The following is a 7,825-nucleotide window of genomic DNA, read 5'->3' on the forward strand; positions in this document are numbered from 1 at the left end:
CTGGTTAAGTATGTGTGTACGGAGAGTGGGCAAGCGCCAAACAGTAGCAAATTAAAGATGATTAAAGCTTAAGGCCTCATGGCTAAGAGAATGGTCTTAGGAAAAATCAGTTTAAAAAGTAACATGTGGGAAGATTTTGTACTTTGAGGGAAGAAAAAGAAAACTGGAATTTACTGGACAAGTTCACAATTCCAGGTTTACCTAACTTGGGATACATCCACCTTCTACCAATCTAGATGTGGTTGTGCACTTTGAAAGTAGCTTCCTCAATTCATTTTACTGATTCCTGATAGTACTCTTAAAACTTAGTATAGTAATAGTCTTGTCTTATTACATGAAGAAGATACTATATTACTGGCCCTCCAATGGATGCAACATGTGTGTGCAGTTATTTTTCTCACTAGCAAAGTTAGATTTTCCTAGATGCAGCCAAACACTTGCTCTGACAGTAACAGGGCCAACTACCTTGGCTGGGATGAAAGTCTTACAAAACACCATGAACCTGGAAGAAGCAGAAGGTGTTTAGACTAACAACACAATTTGGTGAAGAGAATACTGGGTAATCCTTAAAACATTTTCAAATAAAGTTGCCAAATTTCAATCTGGAAACAAAATCAAGCTGATACAGCTACTCTACAATGACTTAAATTCAATAATCCATTTCACTGATGACAGTTTTACTGAGAGTAAAGAAAAATATGACTTTATTTTCTTACAACAGAAGAAGGGGGCTGAAAACTCTCTCCCCCCTCCCACTTACAAAGGCACACGTGTGCAAGCATGCACTCTGCAGCTCGTAGCATATACTACAGTGAAGTCAGGAGCTCAGTCATCCACTCCAAACTGATGAGTCAGCACTGACAGGTTACCATTATCTGGTATAAAGAGCGTAATCCATTTAATGTTTGACCAAGAAAACTTAAATATAAGGCTATTCTACATATCTATACAATGCTTTAAGTTTATAGAACTTTCCAATATAATGAACCTTGGAAGAATATATACTCCACCCTCTTTGTTTTATAAATTTCAAGAAAGACCCAGGGACTAATTTGCAGGAAGCTTACAGTACTAGTTTACAAATTATTCTCAATTCTTCACAGGTAAGTATCATTTTCAAAGTAACAAGCAAACAAATGATACTGATTAGGTAACAAAGGGGAAATATTCAAAGGCTTTCACATGTAAACTTATATATATACATATATATGTTTATTTTTATTCATCTCTACACTCGTTGTGGGGCTCGAACCCATGGCCTGGAGATCAAGAGTCACTTGCTTTTCCAGTTGAGCCAGCCAGGTACCCTGAGATTTTTTTTTTTTTTTTAAGTTGTTTTAAAACCGAAGTATGATCATGCTGTTCTTTCCACCAGTAACAACTCTCATTTATAGAAATATCAGTTTAGGACACTTAAATTATGATAAATACTTCCTCTCAAAGTAAAAATAATTTGGTTTTAGATTTTACTTAAACAGAATAGTAAAGAATATTTACTCTAAAAGCCTCTCCTCTTTTTTTTGTTAGAACTCTTTCTTCCCCTCCCCATGCTTTCTCCTCTTTTGTGCTCAAGTTCTCAAATGCATAAGATGGAGGAACAATACCACAATGCAACTGCAGGCTTCCTGCCTACTAGCCAGTCATTATTCTTGACTCAAGAACTTTCAAAACACTGCTTGGGTTGCTTTGAGATTCCCTCTTTCAGATTTTCCCTCCTTCATGGAACATCTACTTAAAAGAATGACTTCAAAAATGTCTTGCTGCACCCAATCACAACTCTAAGCAAACTAAAAATGCTAGCCTTAGATATGAAGGTGGGATATAAATGCCTTAAATTCGAACACCAATTTCAAAGTACAGGACAGGAAAAAAAAGTATTTCTGGCCAAGCATTATAGTACTTTTCTCATTAATCTTGTTTCTGAAAAATTCTTATTTATGACTACTAAACTACCATCACTTTTTTTTTTTAACACCATTCGGATCTCTATCTCAAACTACACTGTAATCAATGGAAAAGGGCTACCCTAATTATAACTGACAAAGTAAAGTTCAAAACAAATTGGAGTATATTCATTTATTTTTTTTATTAATTTATTTTAAATAAGCTATCAAAGGCAGGAAAAATTACCAGCAGCAGTCACCTGGAAACCTAGGGAATTTCCCATTTCCTCTGACCACACTTTGATGGTGGCAGTAGTACTTAAAAATTTTTGATTGTTGAGATAAACCAATGGAGCTACTTTATACTGAGACATGGGGGTGTTGGGAAGGGAGATAAATTATATACCCAGTTCAGCATAAGTTCTTTCCTTTTTAAAGGCAAAAGCATTAAATATGAAAGTCAAACACATTGGTTTACCGGTAACAACTTGTCAAATTGTTACAATAAAAATTTTTCCAAAGCCTCTAACAAAAATAAAAAGACTAATCTATTTCAAACAATATTCAAAAAAGCTCAATTCCAGTACAACAAAATAATTTAGCTAGTCCCCTGGAGTTTGTTATAATGGGATTTAACCTGTACACTCAACATTCAATTAACCATGAGGCTTATCCTAATTGAGGATTATGCTGACTTCTGCAGTCTTTTCCCATCTATCCATCTACCACTCCTACTCAGCTGCCATAGCTACCAAAAGCAAATCCCCAGGGAGCAGTAGATTATCCATTACTATGTGGTACCCATGCCAATATTCCCTTTTCATTATTATGTGATGATGAAGAGTTAAATTGAGTAATCTAATCAGCCTAGTTTCCAAAAAGTGAAACTTCAGAACCCTTACTCATAGCCTCTAACCAAAGAAATTAAACATTTTAGAAGAATACCTTCATAAGTGAAGAGCAGACAAGAAGTTACCCTTCAAAAAAAAGTAAAAAAAAAAAAAAAAAAAAAGTCACACACTTTCCTAGAACATATTGATAAAAAAAATATTAATGGAAAAAATAGGGCACAGACAACCCTAATGAAAACTAGGAAAAAAGACTAACAGAAAAGACTAGTCCATTTGCTCTTAAAATATTCTTTGAAATGCATAAAATCCATTTGCCAGATAGATCAGACTTTCCTTTGCCTATAAGCCACATTTACTACAGTTAAATAAACCTTAATTACTGCCCCCCTCCCTCCGTAAACTGACCTAGGCCAGCAAAACCTACCAAACTGAGTTAATGCTGACAAAGTTGGAACCCGGCAGTACACAGTCTAAGAAGATTATCCAGTTTGTGGATAAATCAGCCTCCTAGACAGCACAGGTCTTCCTTTCAACTCCTGCTGTGTATCTTCTGGCCATTTTCCTGTTCATTTAACAACTCTCTACCAGAAGGTAGCAAAGGGAAAGGCGATTAAATTCGAGTCAATTCCATCATTTGTTAGGAGCTGAAAATAAGGTTAGACTCAGGATAAACTGCACCTTAGCCCAAAACAATCTCCCAGAAATCCTACCAGAAAACCAGTGGACTAAATGAATGTATCTAACAAACACTAACAAAATGAAGGAATGAGCCTCATTACAATAGAGCCCCTCCTCCACTTTAACAGAGAAATGTTCATTTTGTAATCCCCTCCTCTGACCCCCAAAAAAGCACTCAATAAAATGGAAGAAAATGCCTATATTTTACTGCAGTACTCAATTTCAGTGCTATCCCTAAGGATCCAAATTAATATACAGTCACCTATTTCTTTAATCTGATGAACTATGAGAAAGAAGGAAAGTAAATATGCATTTCCAATACTAATTTTTTGCTCCCAGAGCTTTAACCACTCAACAATGAAAAAAAAAGAATATTCTGCACTACAGAATATATAGTAAGTTCAAACCAAACTAGGACAGGTCCTGTCTGGTTTAACCTATGAGAAACTTGTCAACATGATCAACAACTAGTTTTTCTAGTCCTATATATCATTAGAGTACAACTGCATTAAACTGTGGTCGCTTTCCAGTGTAGACAAACAGCCACTGGAGGCTACTCATTCTAAACTTGCAACAAATCAAGTTTTCAAAAGTAGTCTACGTCTTCAGGCCAAGGCTCGAAATTATATAGTCTAAAAAAAAGGTAAAAAGAACCCCTAAAGCCATTTATTTTAATACCAATTCAGCATAGGACAATAGCAGTTTGGTTTTCTACCTTACCCTACAGACCAAACTAAAATATTCTTAAAAGCTTTTTTAAAGAATTCTAAAAAACATAGTCTTTAAAAAAACTATTCTAGAATACAGTTTAAATAAAAAAACTTTATACTATGTCCCTGACATAGTAAGAAAGTTTATTTCAAAAGATCCATCAAGAAGGTTTTATTAGTAAGTAACCATCTCAAAAACTATTTTTTATTTCGCATGTCCTAGAAAAAAGATTCAGGGTCCAGCAGTACACTCACCCCTTACTGAATAAATTCTAATTTATTTGTCTAGAGATGGGGCGGGATTTATTGAAATACTGTTATATAGGGATAAAAATTTATCCCTGATATGAGAAATAACTCATACCCGGAAGGATACACAGTATACTCAATTTCAAAATATAGTGTATTTATTTAACACAATCCCTAATAGCCTAAACTCTAATGTCATTGAATTTTTTTTTTAAGATTTTATTTATTTATTCATGAGAGACAGACAGAGAGAGAGAGAGAGAGAGGCAGAGACAGAAGCAGGCTCCATGTAGGGAGCCTGCTGTGGGACTCGATCCCAGGTCTCCAGGATCGCCCTGGACTGAAGGCAGCACTAAACCACTGAGCCACCCAGGCTGCCCATCATTGAATTTTTTTAATGAATTGTTAGTGTTGGTAAATTTAAAACCACCATTCTAAAACTTACAAAAATAAAAATCCTGTTAATTATGCTGAGGCTGTTTTGTATTTTTGAAGCCTCTGCAGGTAAGGAGTATTTTACCTTAATATTTCATACAACTGCTCTAGATTACAGCTTCCCACCTATTCTACAATCCTCATGTCCAAAATGTAGTTCTATATGCTAGAGGCTGGCATACGCCTCTTTTTTTTTTTTTAATACTGATTGGACAATTAAGTCACTTCTACCAATACATAAAATATCACTATAATTTAGGATCACAGGCAACCTAGATTACTGCTCATTTAAATGCAGAACCTGAAGCAACCTCCAGTGACAGGAGCTATAGTGTTCAATATCATTTTACATGTTACAGAGGCTTCACCTTACATACAAACAATGAACCCTGGCAGCATTCTTCATCCTAAAGCCCCACAGATTGTTACTTCTTTAAAGGTGTTAGTAGTATAGAAGGCAACATAAGTTCAGAAGCCTTTTCTTAATGGCTACCAACATTTGTTCAAGACGAGTGAAAAGAAAACATTATTCCCACCACATTTTCCCTCTCTTCTGTTCATTTTATTTCCCTGCTTTTGGTACCCAGCAAGATTATGTTTCAACTAAAAATCTTAAGATAATTATTCCAAACACCAAAGATACTCTAGAAACCAGTAGTAGTCACCTACTAGGAGTCTCCAAGGAGCTCGAATTGGAGGGCTTACCGGAGAGACTCATTTTTCAATGTTTGTGTACCTTTCCAGTTGGGTTTTATATCTGGTATAACCGAGTAATAACTTAAATTTTTTCCCAAGAACAAACATTTCATGAACTTCCAGATTTCTGTTTAACATTGTAGTTTATGCAGCATTCACAAGACCTGTGTTTGGGGGTTTTTTGGAGGAGCTTTAAGGTTGGAGTTTTTGTTGTTTTTTTTTTTTTCTTTGGGTTTTTTTTTTTTTTTTCCGTCATCCTCTATACAACCTGCTGCAACGCATACAGAAGCTTTTTTTTATTTTATTTTATTTTTTTCTTTGCAGCCAAGGGCCGGTTAGGCGGATCCGAGCCCAGGCATTTAAATCAAGGAGATGCATGCAGCAATCTCACTCAATACTACTACCACTCACTCATCTCATTCAAATCCATTTAAACCCACTGCAGCAAGACAGCTGGTACTCACTCGCCTTCCTGTTTCTTTACGGTACAGGCTTAATAACAAAAACAGGTTGGCTTTGAAGTGCTGCTCAAAAACTGCAAAAAAAAAAAAAAAAAAAAAAAAAGGAAGTCTTCACATTCGGGAGGGGGAGGGGGGAAAAAGTTTCGACTTCGGGAGAATTTCATACCTTTCGTGTCATTCCATTTTGGAATCCTGAACTCCTCCTGCTAAGTGAGGTTTTGCAACGATGCTTTCTCCCTCTCACGACTGCTCTTTTGGTTAACTTTTCCACCCCGAGTGCCCTCAAACTAGAAGCAACGAAGCCTTCCAACGGCTCCTGGCTTTTTGCTTGCGGTTTGTGTGGTGTTGTTTTTGCTTTTTTTTTTTTTTGGGGGGGGGGTGTTTTCTGTTTTGTTTTTTGTTTTGTTTTTTGTTTTTTTAAGGCATGTGCAAGACAATTTAAATCATCACAAACTGAACCAATGTATGGGAAGATGAGAGATGGGGACGAGGTGGCGGTGGAGGGGGGGGGAGGGTAGTAACTAGTGATAATAAAAGACAGCCAAAGCGCCCAAAATCTGATCCACCAACTTCCCCAACCTTCACAGCAGAGGTAGCGGGGAAAAAAAAAAAAAAAAAGCCTTTTCACGGAGAAAAACTGTGGAGAACCTACCCTTGGCCAGAATGAAATTCCGCAGATAACTCGAGTTAAAATATTAAAAACGCCTCTCAAGTGCAGGAGGGCGGAGAGCCGCAAACGCGAGGCGACTGTGAGCGCGACTCGGAGGCTGGCGGCTGGCGTGGGGGTCGGTGGGGTCGGTGGGGTCCGCGCCCCCCCCCGCCCCCTAATTCTCCGGGAGAACTGCGGGGGCGCTGAGGCAGCGGGAGGAGGGGGCGCGGGGAGCGTCCTGAGGCAGCCCCGGGGGCTGGGGGGGACAAAACTTCAGGGACGGGAGGGGAAAGTGGGCCCCCCACGGCCCCCCCCAGCCCGTCGGGGTGACCCCGCCGAGTGCGGACCCCTCAGACCCCCGGGCCGGCTGCCGCCCCACCTCGGCTCCCCTTCCCGGCCGTCGGCCGCCCCCGGCTGCGGAGCCCCGACGCCCCGAAAGTACCTCAACGCGCGCCCCCCCCCCCCCGCGGCGCGCCCCTCGGCGCCTCAGCCGAGCCGCAGCCGCCGGCTCGCGGCAGCCCCCGGACTCGCCCTCTTTCCCTCCGCCTCGCACTCCACCCCCTCGCCCGCCACCGCTCCTCCTTTATCTCCACTCACCGCCCGCCGCCATTTTCCTCGCAGCTCCGCTTTAAATCGGAAACTCGCCGCTCAGCCCGCAGCCGCCGCCACTGCTGCCGCCGCCGCCGCCACCGACTCAGCCGCCGCGGCCGCCGCCGTCGCTGTGGAGGGGCTGAGGCGGCAGCGGCTGGAGCCGCGCGCGGGGGCCTCCGGGATATGTAGTCCCGAGGCCACGCCCAGCACTACCGGTCCCAGGGGGCCTTGCGCGGCGGGGCTCGCAGGGCGCGAGGGCGTGGTGGTGCTGGTGGTGGTGCTGGCGGGGGTGATGCGGCGGACCCTCCGGCCGCTCTCCTCCGCCCACTGCCTGGCAGCTGCGGCGGGGTCCGGAGGACGACAGTACAAGCCCTAGCCCTGCCCTTGATCTTGTCACACTTGCTTTCGCCCCGTGATATTTAGCATTTACGAACCTTTTATTGTGTGCCAGGTACCGATCCTCAAAGCAAGCATCCATCCCTTTGGGGTCAGTTGTTCAGATGAGCAAACTGAGGCACAAGGTCAGAAGACACCGGGTTGTTCGTTAGATGCTAAAGCCTCTGGCTGAAAGGTTGTTTGGCAATAGTGTGTTCACTGTATAGTCAGTCCGTGTCATCCCATG

The 7,825-nt window shown here is 41.3% G+C and overlaps 1 protein-coding gene across 4 annotated transcripts in view; it reads right to left on the reverse strand.

Annotated features, from left to right (window-relative positions):
* The window catches only part of NCOA3 (nuclear receptor coactivator 3), a 141,469-nt gene extending 134,107 nt beyond the window's left edge, over nt 1-7,362 (reverse strand). For 3 of the 4 annotated variants that reach the window (XM_055303369.1, XM_055303394.1, XM_055303361.1), the window contains exon 1: nt 7,210-7,362. The gene's annotated coding sequence lies outside the window, so the exon portion shown is untranslated. The remainder of the gene's footprint in view (nt 1-7,209) is intronic. The other variant, XM_055303385.1, reaches the window with a different exon arrangement.
* Between the last annotated feature and the right edge of the window lie 463 nt (nt 7,363-7,825).

This window comes from Nyctereutes procyonoides, unplaced genomic scaffold (assembly GCF_905146905.1).
Source record: "Nyctereutes procyonoides isolate TBG_1078 unplaced genomic scaffold, NYPRO_anot_genome, whole genome shotgun sequence".
Lineage (NCBI taxonomy): Eukaryota > Metazoa > Chordata > Mammalia > Carnivora > Canidae > Nyctereutes > Nyctereutes procyonoides.